This window comes from Pantherophis guttatus, chromosome 1 (genome assembly GCF_059756535.1).
Source record: "Pantherophis guttatus breed Tessera chromosome 1, ASM5975653v1, whole genome shotgun sequence".
Classification (NCBI taxonomy): Eukaryota; Metazoa; Chordata; class Lepidosauria; order Squamata; family Colubridae; genus Pantherophis; species Pantherophis guttatus.
The window spans coordinates 78,831,879-78,848,949 of record NC_142063.1 but is presented as its reverse complement, the minus strand read 5'-3'; the positions used below and the strand labels follow the sequence as shown (position 1 = coordinate 78,848,949).

Here is a 17,071-nt window from a genome sequence, read left to right as displayed (position 1 = left end):
TGCTTTGGAAAATAAGTTGAGCCCCTCTTCTTTGTTTGGCATTAGTCAAACAGTGTCGAATCACTGATAAGCCTTCTCCGCTGTATGACCTATGGAATATTCTGCCCTCTGAGATTAGAATGGCCCCAACCTTGTTGGCCTTTCATAATGCTTTAAAAACCTGACTGTGTAGCCAGGCCTAGGGCCTCAAATGTATTAAGGGCCCCACTTCTTGGTTCTACTATTAATTCATTAATTATCTCGGCTACTAAAAACAATTTGGTGTGTGTGGTTTTTTTTTATTGTTTTGAAGTATTCTATTGTTTTAGAACTGTAAGCCACCCAAAGTCACTTGGTTCACATGAACAGCCATAGAAATTAAATAAAGAATTTTATACTGAACAAAATTAAAATTCCAGTACAGCCTCATATGTTTTGTTTTGTTTTTTTTAGAAAACTAAAAGTGAAGATCAAAACAATGTATAAGAAGATTGTAGTTTGGCCAAACATGATGCATTGTAATAGAGTAATAGAGTAATGGAACCTAAAAAGTGGATGGGTAGGAAGGACTGTTGTTTAATATCTTTATAGTAAATGATTAAAATTGTTAAGGTTTGAAAGGCAAGGATGCCTATACAATGGAGTGTGTGGATTGTACCAGGTATATTCATTTGCTGATATTTTATGCCACTATTGTCACAAGCTTTAAGTGATGCTTAATAAAAGCTTTGAAACAGTCTAGGGTCATGATGACGAACCTATGGCACACGTGCCACAGCTGGCACACGGAGACCTCTTGGTGGGCATGTGAGCCATTGCCCAGCTCAGCTCCACCAAGCATGTATGCGTGCCTCCCGCCAGCCAGCTGATTTTCGGGTCTCTGCTGCGCATGCGGGAGATGCGTGTGCATGCGTGGGGGGGGTCGCACTTGCATGTGCAGGGGGCAGGGCATAGGGGTGTGTCACGCATGCATAGCATTATGGGTACCGACACACGACGACAAAAAGGTTAGCCATCACTGGTTTAAGTTCTAACTGTAAAAGAGAAGGGAAAGGATTAACTGAGCCATCTACCAGGGTTAGAGCAGATCTTCATGTCTCCCAAATGTTCTGGCAGAGTAATATTTTAACAACCCTGAAAAATTGCAGGGAGTGGGGGGGGTGTTGTTTCAGAAGCAGGGAGGCTAACTGTTTTGTAGACGGGAGTTGAGCAGAATAACTAAAGCTTTCCAAAAGACATCATGATTGAAGTTCACAGTGACAAAGAAAATGTCCATTTGGAGCAGTTGACTAAAGCTTTGGAATTTATTTACTCACTTATCTTTCCTTTTTTTCCCCCCTCCCTCTAGTGCACAAACAGAACAAGGAGGAGATAGAGAAGTTTGAAAATTCCTTCTCCCAAGGAAGAAAAAAAAAAAAGGAAAGATTCAAGTTATCACCAAGAGGCAGAAGGTTTGTTTAGCTAAATGAAAGAGGCATTCTTCTTTGTCTAAGCTCTTCTGAGTCCTCGGCAGAAATGATATAATTTAATCTTTGTTATCAGACCACTTTGTAGCTACAGGATGCCTTTTACACTAGTCAGTCTCATCTGACTAGAATCGTTTTTCAGTGGCGAATATTTTGAGAGATGTAACTGATTGCATGATAGCAACCATTCAGAGATAGTGACTCAGTATGTATGTGTTTGTAGGGGAATTTCAGAACATTTAATCTGTTGATTTAGAAACTTAATAGTTTTAAGAGCAGTGACTGTTCAAAAGCTAATCAATGTTCTAATCAGGTTAGATTAGAACATGAAGCAAGGGTGCAAAAATGAGGGAAACTAGGATTCATAGTTCCTAATGAGTTGGTTCTATTGAAATATTAATACTTACCTAAAGTAATTAGCCCAGTACAAAGAAACAATCCACTCTCTGTTGACTGATATCCAAAGCAAATTGTCATGGATAATCTAACCTATTTATGTGGTTGCTAAGAGTTGGTAATGACTTGATAAACCACAATCAATCAAAAAGCAAATTGAATTGCTTGGCCATGAGAAAAAAAAATATCCAAGATTCTCATTAGGTAATGTGAACTATAAATATTACAAAATATCAAACAAGCTTTTAAGTTCTCCAGAACTCTTTCTTATGGATGATTAAGTGTGGGTGTTGGGTTTACTATTATAGGTAATCTTCGACTTACAACTGAGCCCCAAATTTCCATTGCTAATCAATTGCTGAGTGAATGGTGTTCCATTTTACGACCTTTGTAGCCACAGTTGTTAAGTGAATATTGTGGCTGTTAAGTGAATTTGGCTTCCCCTATTGAGTTTACTTGTCAGAAACCAGCTGGGAGGATTGCAGATGGTGATCATGTGACTCTGAGACAGGGCAACTGTCTCCTTCAGTGTAAACACACATTTTGATTGTAATCCTAATCTTGTTTGTCAGGAAACATTACTTTTAGCCACTATTAAGGAAACTTCATTGTTCACTTATTCAGAGAAAAGAACCAGAGGCAAGACAGAGACAAAATTTAAATTTTTAAATTTTCTTTGTACAACAGATTTTTAGTAATGCAGTGTAAATGGGAAAAGAATTTCTAATAGTAGTAAATCAAATGTTGGAACAAGCTGAACAAATTATATAGCAAGCATATCTTTGCAAATTTCTGGTACAAAAGCTTGTGTGGGATAATTAAATATTTTTAAGCAGCAATATTACAATAATATTATAGCACTTATACAATATTATATTCCTTTTTCCTTGCTTTTTTTTTTTAATTCTCAGCCTTTCAACCATGTAATAGTGCTTTGTAATGCCCTTGCTTTCAATTAATAAACATTTGCTTTCATGATCTTCCTTCTATACTAATGCTCAAATTCCTAGTCATAGCCATTCTGACTGGGGAATTAAGGGAGATATAGTCAAACACCCAAGGATGATGCTGTATTGGAGAAGAATGCTGTTGAGAGATTATTAGAAGGAAAATTAACAGTTCCTTGAGAGAGATAATGATAAAAAATATGATGTCTGGGAGGTGTGAAATTTAGGCATTTGTCATATCTTTTGGGTCAACCAATAAAAGCATTTGAAAGATCTAGTAAAGGAATGATCTGCCACTAGAAGAACTAGGAAAAAAGATAGAAAAAAGGTGGGAAATGGTGATATATAATATAACATCATATAATCAGACTCCTTTCAAACAAATGTAGACTTACAACATTATTGTACAAAGTTAGAATTCTAGCTAATTTGTGAACCACTAAATCTAATGCTTGTATTAGAGAACTCAAGTAACCTATTTTAAAATTTTATGGAATGCGCCATGTTTTCTGATAAATAATAGTATGCTTATCAAACTCCCAGTATCTCCATGTACAGATTGTAGATCAGTTTAAAAGTAACTCTGTATCTATATCTCTGTAATCCTACAATGTCAGCAGACTTTCTCATTTATTTTCACCTCAGCTACAATACACATAAAATGACAGTGAATGTAGAATTTCCTTTTGCAATACTTGTGAAGTGCTGAACTTGTTCCTCCATTGGCAGGAGCTATTACCTTGCCTTACTTCCTGAATGCAAGGCAAGTAATAAATACAATATTTTATATTAGTCAGCTAGCAGGAATTCTGATTGATCCATCTGATTGATCCATGTTATTGTCTGCCACTTCTCAATACATTGAGGTAAGCAGAAATGAAGATATGTATAGTCTAGTCTCATACTGGTTTTGAGGACTCGGACAATGAAATTGACAGTAGAATAAGGTCACGTGAAAGAGCAACATTTTGTAGAGTTATTTCAACTTGGACCTGCTGAAATAACGTGGTATCTTAACAAGGATGCCCCAAAGTGCAGCATCTTGGCAAGCTCTTTTTGTATCCCCAAACAGCTTTGCTTCAACAAAATATGTATTCTGTAGATGCGCCACTCGGATACAGAAGACGGTAGAAAACTGGTAAAGTGACTGCTTTAATGAGTACAGTGTCTAGAAGTTGACACAGTGCAACAAAGAATGCTCCATTGAAGATGGAATTAAAGCGAAGTATTTTATTTTATTTATTTATTTTAGAAAATTTATCCTTTCCAGATGTCACTCAGTCCCAGTACTGGGAGTGCTAAAAATGGGGAGACCATGAGTTCTATTCCTGCTTAGGCACAAAGCCAGGTGGGTGGCCTTGGGCTAGTCACTTTCTCTCAGTCCTAGGAAGTAGGCAGTAGCAAACCATTTCTGAAAAACCTTGCCCAAAAACATGGCAGGTACTTGTCAAAGTAGTCTCCAAGAATCAGATACGATTGAACAGAAGAAAAAAATATATATTAAAGGGTCTCGATAGTTCAAAAAAGGAATAAAGTTGATATGTTGTAGTTTTTAGATAACAATTAGGGGAAGGGACATAAGATTTTAAAAACATCTCTCTGACCTGTGCTAATGGTGAGAAAGGCTCATCTTCATGTGTGGATTTTTCAGTGGTAAAAGCAGACTTTATTTGCCATTTTAAGTTGGATTTATGTAAGCAATTTATGTCACTAGGATGCACCAAACTTTGCAGTGAATTCATTTCACAGTTTGAGAGCATTTGCTCCCCAGATTAACTATTAGCAAGAATAAGCTTCCAAATAAATAAGACCAGCACGCTCACTCCAGGTCTACTAAGCTCTTTAAGCTTTCATCTGTACCAATGTTTACTTTAGGCATCAGGTAGTCCATATAAAGCTTGATGTTGATGATTTTGAGTTGAAAATGCTCAGGATGCCAAAAGGATTCCAGAAAGACTCTTACCTAAATAAACAAAACCCTACATATTAAAAAGTTAAATAAATAGCTGCTCTTTATTTGGACAAATGAAGCTGGCTGGTTTTGCTGGTAATCATTTTGTTTTCATTTTAGTTCTTTAAATGTATTTTTAATAAGAATATCTTTCTAAACAAAATGCAAATATAAAGCACATGATAAATATCAATGTGAATCTCTATCGTCAAGGTCCTCGGATGGGTTAATTTTATATGTTACATTTGTTTGTAAAGTTTTTGTACTTTATTATAAATTCATGTTGTTCTTACCTCTTAAATTTTGAGATTAATTTCTCAATGGTAAAGGACTAGGCTAACATTACATGGAACATTGATACCTTTCATTTAGAAGATTTGCTTTTATTAACTGCGTCTCGGTGTCTGCAGACATTGTTTTTGAATTGCCTCTGAACTTCATGGTTGCAAGGATGCATCACATGAGTATCACTTCTGTACATGTTGAATTAGAAACAGATGCTGCTTGTTTCATCATGGAAGACAGTCAAGTATGCTTGATGCAGTTTGCCAAATCTGGGCTTAGCTAGATGTAATAATGTGAAAAGAGAGGAGAGAACTACTGAGCTTTTTCTGTGGGATTGCCATTGTTTTCCAGTAAAGGTAAAAAGTAAATGTTCCCCTCGCCCATATGTGCTAGTTGTTCCCAACTCCAGGGGGCGGTGCTCATTTCCGTTTCAAAGCCGAAGAGCCAGCGCTGTCCGAAGACATCTCTGTGGTCATGTGGCCGGCATGACTAAATGCCAAAGACTCATGGAATGCTGTTACCTTCCCACCAAAGGTGGTCCCTATTTTTTTTACTTGCATTTTTTACGTGCTTTCGAATTGCTAGGTTGGCAGAAGCTGGGACAAGTAACGGGAGCTCACCCTGTTACACAGCACTAGGGATTCGAACCGCTGAACTGCCGACCTTTCAATCGACAAGCTCAGCGTCTTAGCCACTGAGCCACCACATCCCTAAGTATTTTCCAGTGGTCCCCTGCAACTTTCCCTTTACAGAGGAAAAGCATCTGTGAGGAATATGGTGGGGGACAGGAATGAAAGGCAGAAAAGGACTCAATTCTACTTTTTTAATATATTACTTCATGCTAGAAATTACCAGCCAACTTAAAGGAGCTCTGCTCGGCTATGTTTATGTACAGTTGTGCCATCCAGAGTTCTGAAAGTATCCTGATCCAGTTCAGGTTTCTGAAGTCAGTGATTCTAACATGCGAAGGACTAGAAGAAGAGGCATAAGCTCAGGAATAGAGCTAAGTGTGCAGTAATTCATCCCTTGTCTAAAGATACTTCCTTCTCGAGTTCCATTTCTTTGAAAATGTTTCAAAAGAATGTTTATTTACAAATTTGGAGAGTGAGGGAATTGTTTAATAGCCAAGGATGGTTGGAACTGAATATTATGTTTAATTTCTATATTACTAATTCTGCTGCTTATTATCAAAGCAGGTTCATAGTTGGCCTTGGTAGAACCACGAAACCCTTTGCAGAATTGGCTCTGGATGTTACTTAGAGGGGAAGATCATTAGGATTTCTCAGGACCACGTGCTAGAATGGAAAGAAAGCAATGACAAACTGCTACCATATTAACAAAAACAAAACAAAGCGGCCATATCTGTGCAGTTATCAGAGCTACTTCACCTACATTCAACCACAATCTGACTAAAATAGCACTTTCTAACTAGTTCTTTCATCAAGTATTGTGCCTTTTTATGTAGAGCAAAGGATAGAATAGTAATATTTTTTTTTCCAAAAGTGCTTTTTCAAGAAGCAACTGGATTTTCTGGTTTTTCTTTGAAGACGTTTTACTTCTCATCCAAGAAGTATCTTCAGCTCTGCTTGGATGGTGGTGAATGGAAGGATTCATACCTAAATAAAAATAAATCCTTCCATTCCCCACCATCCAGTCAGAGCTGAAGAAGCTTCTTGGATGAGAAGTGAAACGTCTTCAAAGAAAAACTAGACAGTCCAGTTGTCTCTTGAAAAAGCGCCTTTGGGACAACCATGACCTGGATGACTGAGAATCTCCATACACAAATAGCATTTTTCATTTATTTACTGCCTAACTTGTGATTCAAGTTTTTATGCATTTAAAAAAAAAAAAAAACATTAGTTACAGGTGTTAATTTCAAAAGTAGCCCAGGCCTACCATTGTCTCCTTCTACCTTCCAGAATTAAATTATTTTCACTGCTTTGTGGAATGCAAACAAGATAGGAACCAATTCTTTTGCCTACCTGGATAATGCATCTGTATGCATTGCAGGTCTATCTGGGAAAATCATGTGATTGATCTTTGATCGGTTCATTATTAAAGTCTGTCATCTTTTCAATTGATATTTGGTCAATGTATCTGAAAGCATAAGAAGTGAGGAAAAATACTTATAAATTATATAACTAGTGGAAGATCAGTACTATCTCAGTGCTGATATTTTTCATACATTTTTCTTGCAATGATATGCTGCAATATTAATACTTTTTGATGTTGTATAGTGTAGCTTTCATTTATATTAGTAGTTTTATGACTTTGCCTGTATAAAAAGAAAGTTTGGCAGCGGTAGCAGCTATTAAATATTATTCTTTATAATGTTCTATTATAAATTAATGTGTGTTAAAATTACACCATTATCCAATTAAAAGTGTAGCAATATTATTTCTGTGAGCTAACATATATCAAGGTCTGCCTCTTCTTTCTCTTGATTGCTGCATCTATTTTCTGTGGCTTCTGACAAGATGTTAGGTGTATATGATGACTATAACTATGGGATTGTAGTTTCAATGGACCTTGATGATATCCAATTGTCACTGAGCAGTGTTAATAATCACTGACTTGCCATTTATTTAAATGTTTTCCAGAAGATCCTCTGTTAAGTTTCATCTTACAGAATTCTCACTCTAATGCAGGGATGTCAAACTCAAGACCTGTGGCCCATGGGGTGCTTAAAGCCGGCCCACAGGGCCGGCCTGGAAATATCAAAGGACTGGCCCGTGGTGCCTCTGTTGGCCAAAATGGGCCGCCGGGGAGGGGGGAAAGTTCCCCCATGGCCTATTTTTGGCCTCCCCGGCCTCCATCAGCTCTCTGCAAGCCAAAAACAAGTCATGTGAGGGCCTCGTGGGGCCTCCGCATGGCCCATTTTGGCTGGCAAAGTGCTGTAGGAGGGTGTTCAGGCTGAAAATGAGCCACACGGGCCTCGCTGACCATTTTGGTCAGCAGGGTGCTGCAGGAGGCGTCCATCCCATCTCCTCCCCCCACTCCCCACCCCCTGCTGGCCCACGGAGGAAAACTACAATACTGATCCAGCCTCGAAGAAATCCAATTTCACACCCCTGCTCTAACAGGTATTTTGTGAAGCTACTAAAAATAATTGTGATCCTTATCAGTAGCCTGAAGCATTTATCTACTACCATATACCGGTAATTAATTCTTTTTGGGGGGGAAAAGAAAAAGAAACAAAATTCATATAGCTGTAATGTGGTTTTCCACAAAATTTTGTTGGTACAACCTTGGGGAACTTGTGTTCCACTAATATTATAGTATGAACTGTTGCTTGTTCAACATATTGTGGTTAAAAGAAAAAAAGGCTCAGTGGCATGTTTTGATTTATGATCTCAAGCTCTGAATTCCAGTTTCCAGTCTTTGCCTACAAATATGGAAGCCAAAGAGACTTTGTTACTCTAAGACTTGATTTAAATTGTTAAACCACCCTTAATAAATAAAGCAATCCACATAAACTTCTTGTCAGGCCTGGAAGCCATCTTTTGCATTGGATCTTCAGGCCTGTCACATTTAGTGCTGTGGGAAACTGGGAGGGGGGAATTATATGGAGCAGGGGAGATATATAGTCATAATAACATTCCTTTCTCTGATAGTCAATGATATCTTGCCCTGCACCTGGAGTGGTGTGACTGGCAAGCATTTCCAGTTGGGACGGTGCATTGATTGGGCCATGTGATGGACATGTGGGTGCTGGGCAGGGACTTGGACTTCCCTATGGGTGGGGAAAACCTGATGTATTACATGATATGAAGAACAAGTATGAAGCTGCTTTGAAACCTGTCAGATGGGTAGGCTTTCTCAAGTATATTTCTTGGCAAAGTACATGCTTTCCAAGCAACAAGGACTTTATTATGTGGCAGTTACTAATAATCATCTGTTAACATATGAGCTGAGCCATGCCTTCAAATGTGTTCCTCTTCAAAATGTTGCCCAGCTGCAGTGATGTTTTGCCATACAGGTTTGAAATTAATTGCCTTGTGCATTTAATTAATAACTAACACGTTCTGTCATTCCAGGAATTTAGAGAACTTCCATCTGGATCCATAATTGTTTAAAACCTGGAAGCCCAACTCCTAATTAAGGAGCAGACTTTTGGAAACCTATTTCTTTTTTGATTAATTATGGCTATATATTGTTTTTCCTTTCCCTTTTCTTCATTCACAAAAGGCTGAGAAACTTGAACTCCTTCAGCAGGACAGTATGAAATGAAATTTCATATTGTTGTGGCATGGAGTATGCTTGTTATTTCCTTCCTCCTGTCGAGGGCGACCGTAACTTCACTGTCTTGAGTGGAAAATACTGAATAAGAAAAGTAGCATTTGCTTTCCTCAAAGAATATGGTACCTGGATTTTTCTCACCTTCTCCTTTCCTTTCCATTCATCAGCGGCTCCCACTTATCCCTCATGTCTTCGCAGGCTGAACTTTAGGCTGAGGCAGATTGTCAAATCTCTGGAAAAAAGGAGCTTGTGTCTTTAAACCACACAATGCTGAAATGTTATGACAGAGCATCTTACTGGGGGATATGGTTTCCATGACAACCCCACACTAAGATAAGCAAGCTTGTTGTGTTATTTATTTATTTATTTATTGAAAGATTCGGGAGCAAAGAAAAAAAAAAAGGAGGCAAACTTGTCAGCAGGGGAGATATGAAAAGAGAAAGCCAAGCCAGCAAAGGCAATGGATGCAGCTCCTTTGTCTTTTAATTAGAGGACGCTATTAAAGCTTGTAGGAGGTCTGCTTTGGTCATTTTTTTTCACTTTTCTTTTAAAAGACCTGGAAAAAACCCTGCTTTATTGAATTACTGAATATGATTGGCGGCAAGATAAATACCGATTCTTGGTCCCAAACATATGTATCCCAGCTTGGGAACAGGGAAATGTTTCAGTAAGGAAAGTTATAACATATAACCTTTGTAATAATAAATACAATTCTACTTAGACATTAATGTAAATATTACTCCAAGTGTTGACTGCCTTCTCAATTCCCATCATCTGTTTGTGTTGGTCTAGAGTTCCCATCATCCCCAGAAAACATGATTATTATTACGTAAAGAGATAATAATCCTATGTAACCCTCAGCCAACCTGTTGGAGAACACTGAGCAACTTTATAGACTTCTGTAACATTCCTTGGGTGCATCTTAAAATGATTTTAGAAACCAATGCCATCCTAGCAATTGATAAGCTTTGTTTATATCAGTGAAATATACAGATAATTTCTCTGGTCATTATAAAATAATCCATTATACCTTCCTGGGTCTGAGCTTCATGGATTTTCATTGAAACACTGGTCTGGGGACTAATGACAGTTGAGACTTGAGATTGGAAAAGTACATTATTCTCATATTTATTCAGTATCTCCGCCCCCGGCACAGTCCTTTTGCAAAGGTAGCAGATGGTTAGATGTAAAGAAGTCTGGTAGATACATGGCAGAGGATCCTGTGGTGAGTTATGAATTTAAAAAAGACTCCTGCTCAAGATAAAAATGTATTACACATGCAGAAAAATCTACCAGTAGCGGATAATATGTTAGTGTTGGAAATAAAACTGTTGCTAGTATCTTATAAATCCTCCCACTATGTGGGGGTTCCATTACACATAATGTTTTGACAAGATCTGCTTCTGTCAAACATATTGCAAGCACTTTGAAGGAAACAGTATATTGTTGCTAACAAGCCTTTTATTTATTTCGTGTACATTATAATAGCCTCAAGGAGCTCACCGTGATTCTGAGCACAAAATGCATAATCTATAGATTATCTACCTAAAGGAATTTGAATACAAGGTGTTTATTGATTGTTTTTCAGAAACTATTGTTTTGACAAATAATATGCTATGTTAAATGTTTCCACACATTAAACATATGCTATTAACACATATATTATTATTATTTTAAAAATTAAATGCTAGAAGTGGGGTAGAGAATGCATAAACTATTACAACAGCATCAGAGGCAGTCATCTCTGTGCTGAGATTCTTGAACCTCCCACTCATCTGGTGTACCCCCATCTCATCCTCAAATCCCACTACATAAAGAGAGTATAATAGATATGAGTCAGGCATTCTTCCCTCTGATTTTTTACACAATCAGATCAGGATCAGTTTGCACATTGCTTAGGTGTTTAATTACTATTAAATAAAATTACTAATTTTATAATGGTTGCTTCTGAGTCGCAGATTAAGCACAATCTTCAAGGTGTATTATCACAATGCAGTTTTGGAATAACTGGTATAAAGATTACTGGAAAACTCTGTAACTTAAATTTCATTTGGACTAGAGGTCTCCATGATTTCAAATAAGGTTGATGTTAAATAAAGTTTGATTTAGGCAGCCAACAGATACCTTTCGAATTAATCCTCTTTGATTGGCAATAGAGATCTTACTGTTACTATTTTCTCAACTTTATCCCCATCTTGCATTCATTTGTTAGAGCTTCACATTCTTTCAAGGCATCATGAAAGCATGATAATCTGGTTCTGACAGGATCTTTCTAAATGAAAATTTATGTCTCTGGTCAATGAAAAGAGTCTCTGTTAGGATTTCATTTGTACAAAGCATCAGTTGTTAGAGAGATGATTCTAGCAGACATTTGTCTGTCTTCTAGAATAGTAAATTGCATCTCAGTAACAGCAGATATTGAATTGTGTTCTCTGACTGTGTAATTTAAGATAATTTAGCAGAAGCTTTTGAGACAGTTTAAAAATTATTATGTAAATTTAAAAAGTATTTTTTCTCTGAATTTAAAAAAATGAAGGAATCATTTTCCATCTAAGTATTGGCTTTGGAAAGTCCCACATTCAGCACAGAGACAGACTTTGGAAGTTTTCATCAGAGGCAGAAGAAGCAGGTGGTTTTTGCATTTGCTTATTTTTCTTTGAAGTGCTTTCTGTTCAGGGTAAAATAAACAAACACAATTTACTTCTGTTTAGAATGACTGTAAGATGTTCTGAACTCCTGGCAGAAGTACAGTGCAGTTAGAAAAATTACACCCCAAGTCCTAAGTGTACCATTAGTTTAACTTGTAGTATCTCATCTCTTCCTGGTCAGCTTCACATTTTATTTTGCATTGGATCAAAATTGTTCTTCCACTCAAAGAAAGCATTGTGGTTTGGAAAGGAAAATTAATGACAAGTCTGAGCAGTTTTTTCTTCTACTTCTCATGTACACTCAGCTTCAGAGGCGACTTCCCAGTTTTCACTAGGATAACACACATTCATGCCACATAGATCAGTAGTACTTAAAACCCCAAACTATGATCAGTTCTGATTTGCAAGTCTTCTTTGTGGCAAATACATAAGCAGAACTTTCTCACTCCAGATATGGAACATCAATTAGTTAAAAATTGGGTATCTGCATAGCAGCAAGTTGCTATAAATTCACAGTTGCTGCTCACTGAAAACTACCATGGCTGTAGGATTGGTAGTTTTTATATTATAAACTATTCATTGAAAAGCTGTAGCCATTGCAGATGTTCTCATCTTAAAGCTAAAATGAACTTAACAAAGATATGGATTCGTTTTGTGTGTGCCCACTGAATTAGATGAAAAACGTAAAATAGCATGAGATGGGCAGCCATATAAATTTGATTAATAAATAAATAAATTCTAGTACTCTGTGTGCCTCGGACAATAACTATAATATAATCTGGATAAACCTAGGGGCTAAATTACATTAATTGCATCTGTGGATAAGTCTGTCAATATCAACTGATAGTTTTTTTATTATTAAATTTGCTTCTTTTGAACAAAAAACTTGCATGCTATATACGTTGTATGCTACTTCTGCCAATGTACACTCTTTTATGTGTCTCGACACCAAATATTTGAATTTTGTTTCACATATTAAACTTTTTTTTAACTTAGAGAATTGTTTTAAATTCCAGAGAAGCTCAAGATTGAAAGAATTACTGTACTGTATTTTACTTTGTGTTGGTTTTTGTATTTCATTTTCAGTCAAAACTTCAGCATTAAGTCTGTGCATGATAAAAAGGAAACGAACAAATGTCTTGCCTATTTCTAGTTAAATGGCACATTCAGCTTGAAAAAGCAAATTTTTCTGTTATAAAAATATCCAAGGAAAGGAACCTTCAGCCTCTCCTGTACAGCAAACATGACACAATAGAATTCAGTTATTAAACTGTCAGTTTAAGCTCCTCATACTTTCTTGCCTTTTCTTTCTGTTACAGTTTGGACTGGTTGTTTAATCAGTTGATGAATGAACTAAAATATAAACGAAAGAAAGAAAGAAAGATTGATTATGAACAGGCCCTCAATATTGATTCTAGTTAAACTGTTTGCCCATCTTCCCCCTCCCCAAATCAATGGAAGGGAAAGGGAATTCTTAACTTTTGTTCAGAATAAAGGTTGCTTAGAAAAGATGGTATAAAAATGCAGGTGGGTAGATTTGACTCTTTTATGACACCCACATACGTTTCTGTCTGTTTAATTTATTTCCCTGTCCAGTTACCTTTTTTTCTATACTTACATTGAATCCTTCACTTTTTTCCTTTCCATCTTTATTTGATTTTTTTCATTTTCTTTTCTTTTTCTTTTTGCTAGTTCTGCTAGATGGGACGGAGGGAATTCATGCAGGTGTAGCATTTATGTAATGGTATGATTAGCATATATTGATTGGGACACAATTAATTTTAGATAGAAGCTACAAGCACATATGCACACACATATATGCATCTGTCATATTTAATAAATGCATATTTATTGAGACAAGAATATCAAGGGTTGGCTTTTTTTTTTTTTTAAACTTGATTTATATGCCGCCCTTCTCCGGAGACTCAGGGCGGCTTACAATGCGCTAAGCAATAGCCTTCATACTTTTGTATATTTATATAAAGTCAGCTTATTGCCCCCACAACTGGGTCCTCAATTTACCTACCTTAGAAAGGATGGAAGGCTGAGTCAACCTTGAGCCTGGTGAGATTCGAACCTGCAGTAATTGCAGGCAGCTGGTGATAATAACAGGGTGCTTTAGACCACTGTACTACCAAGGCTTCAGCTGGGTTTGACAAGATAGGGAAACTTAATACTTGAACAGGTTTTTTTTTAGTTTTTTATCATTTTTTTCCTATTTATTCTTCCTTTGGGGTGGATTCTCTTAAATTCAGGGTCTTTTCAAATAAATGTGTTAGTTTGACACCTTAGACAATTCCTTTTGGACAGTGTGTGCAAACATTATCTGGAAAAAAAATGGCCCAGAACTGGTCTCTGCCAATTAGGATCTGGGGCGTTTAGAGCTTTTGTTCATAACATGTAATGGGGACATAGTGCTAGAAAGCATTATTGTGGAATCTTCTCTCATTATCACTCATGCTGTTTCAAAGTCCCATCCCTATTTTTGTATTGATCCTTGCTGGGAAATCATCACCATAATCAACTGGGGTTTTTGTTTTCTGCTTTACTCTCTTTCTTTCTTTCTGCTGTAGGGGGGTAATGAATTATTTGTGCATTCTGACTGCGTCTCCCTAGGTAAATCGTATTACCTGCATTTAGTTGTTATTGCTGCTATATCCCATATGTTTGTCATTCTGTTCCTTGTTTTCAGTATGACCTAATTTATTGTAAATAAAGATGGGAAACATCTATCCCATGTTAAAAGAGACCAGAAAAAAAGTAGGCTGTTGATTTTTTATCTACCTCATATCCTAAATTGATTTAAACAAAATCCTCCCAAAAAAGTCTGGATAAAACAGATAAAACACAGAGCATGTGCTGCAGGATGTCTCCTCTACTAATTCTGTTTTTATCTATTTGCATCTGTTTGCCACAGACTGGAGTATATTCGGCAAAATAATTTCAATAAATTGTGCCTGTCATAATGCAATAATGATAGGTTTAGACTGTAATCTCTTTTGAAGGAGTAGTTCTTTTCTGTTTACCAAGCACTTTGTAATATAATTTTTTTTATTATCATAGTTCATCAGCCAGATGCTTAAGAGTGGATTTGGTATTTTTATCCAGCTATTGAGTTCTTTCCATGGACCTGGGATAGGCAGATGTGGGTGTTTGATTATTATTATTTGGCATAGCAAAAGTATTGCCTTACATAGCAATGTATTGGAGACAAACAACAGATGGTAGATGAAGTAGCTGTTAATCCAGAAGTGTACTGTTGGTCAGCATAGTACCAAACCTGACTCTTGATGGGGTTATGTATTCCAAAAAGTACGAGCTTGACTTTAGGGGATTGCCCTCACCTTACAGCCTCTACTGAAAGGTGGAAGCCTTCGTTCATCTTTGCCTAGTATAACAGCTGCAGAGCAGGGGTGGGTTCTAAATTTTTTTACTACCGGTTCTGTGGGCGTGGCTTATTTTGTGGGCGTGGCTTGATGGTCATGTGACAATTCTTTCGGATTTAGCAGAGGTACTGGTCTACCAGGCTTTTAACTGCTTGCAGAGCTGTACCGGTCTACTCATTTGTTTTTGGAGGCACTGGTCTACCCATTTATTTTTGCAGGCACCAGTCTACTCATTTGTTTTCTTTTAACACTGATCAGCTGTAGGGCGGCCCTTTGAAGTCCCGCAGCAAGAGTTTAAACAGTTTTTTCCCCTCTAGCCGATCAGCTGGGACTCAGGAGGCAGCAATTGATTGGGGGTGGGGCCAAATAAAAAGTAAGAATAATGCAGGGGAGGGTAGGGGGGGGCAGAACCAGTTCAGTGACATCATATCGTCACTGCTACCAGCTTGGCGGAACCGGGAGGAACCCACCACTGCTGCAGAGTTGTTAAGAACAGGATGGTTTGAGAATGCTTTTGCCATTTCTTGGTTAGCTTATTGTAATTCATTGGGCATGGAAACTATTCTTGAAGATCTTCTGGAAACTTTTAACTTCAATGCAAAATGGAGTGATCTGTGTGCTTAATGGCCTGTCATGTAGTATTACTGCTCTGACACTATTTCTGTAGGATATGCAGTGGCTACCATCATCTTTCCGAGTGACTGTAACAAAAGATGTTGGTTGATACCCTGTTTCCCCCAAAATAAGATATCCCCTGATAATAAGCCCAATCAGGCTTTTGAGTGCATGGTGTTGTGACCAAGGCCCAAGTAGTGATTACCAAACACAATTCAGTCCTGAACAAACTTATTTTATTAAAACAGCTGAGAATTAATTCATTCTCAGCTTAGTCCAAAACAAATTCTTCATAACCAGTCCTACGGCCTAAGCGCCAACCTTTGATGTCTTTGGCAACCTGCCAAAGGCTTTTCTGGGCAAAACCCCCACAAAGTTCAAGAGACGCTGAAAAGAAGCACTGGAATCAACATTGCTTTTCTACAAAGAATCCAACGGCTCGTTGCTGCTCTTTTATGCCTTATGAGAGTGGCCAATCATCTTCTGGCCTTACTCCTGAGTCATCCTTTTTGCTTCAGCTGATCTTGCTTTCTGGCAGCTCTTCGCATGCGTGCACTAGGAACAGGCTCCTCCTGTTCCTCTGCCTTTCTGCTGTCCGTCTCTGGAGGTTCCAGAGTCCACGCATCGCTCCCAGATGGCCCTGGCCCCATCTCTGCCTCTGATGCAGAGCCCTCGTCTGGGGCTTCCCCTGTCTCCAGGACTGGCCCATTGCCCTTCCCAGCCTTCTCACTGTCTGACTCTGCTGCCAGGTCTGCAGGCTGCTGATGGACCACAACACATGGCAATAAGGCCAAGTGCTTATTTCAGGGTTCAAAAAATATATATAAGACAGGGTCTTATTTTTGGGGAAACACGGTACTTTTACAGGCATGGGTCTGTATGGCTTGGGAGTGGGGCTTTGTGAGATTGTCTTTCTTAGATCGATTCTGTCAATCAATCAGAACCAGTTAACAAGCACCTGCAAAGGATCCCTACATACCATGAGCTGTATCAAGAGGTAGATGTTTTGGTAGATGTTTTCAGTGGGTCTCTCCCGCTGTGGAATAGCCTGCCCAAGTGAAGCACGATAAGGCTGCCTCCCAGTCACACAGCCTTCTACAAGTAGTTAAAAACCTGGCTCTACCAGGATGCTTTTGGCTGGTCTTTGGTGCCAGTATTA

General features: G+C 37.9%; 1 protein-coding gene across 6 annotated transcripts in view; it reads left to right on the top strand.

Moving 5' to 3' along the window:
- The window catches only part of TSPAN18 (tetraspanin 18), a 178,053-nt gene that overhangs the window by 32,924 nt on the left and 128,058 nt on the right, over nucleotides 1-17,071 (top strand). For 3 of the 6 annotated variants that reach the window (XM_034417412.3, XM_034417416.3, XM_034417413.3), the window contains exon 2: nucleotides 1,328-1,430. The exons of the other annotated variants lie outside the window; for them this stretch is intronic. The gene's annotated coding sequence lies outside the window, so the exon portion shown is untranslated. The remainder of the gene's footprint in view (nucleotides 1-1,327; nucleotides 1,431-17,071) is intronic. 6 annotated transcript variants of the gene reach the window in all.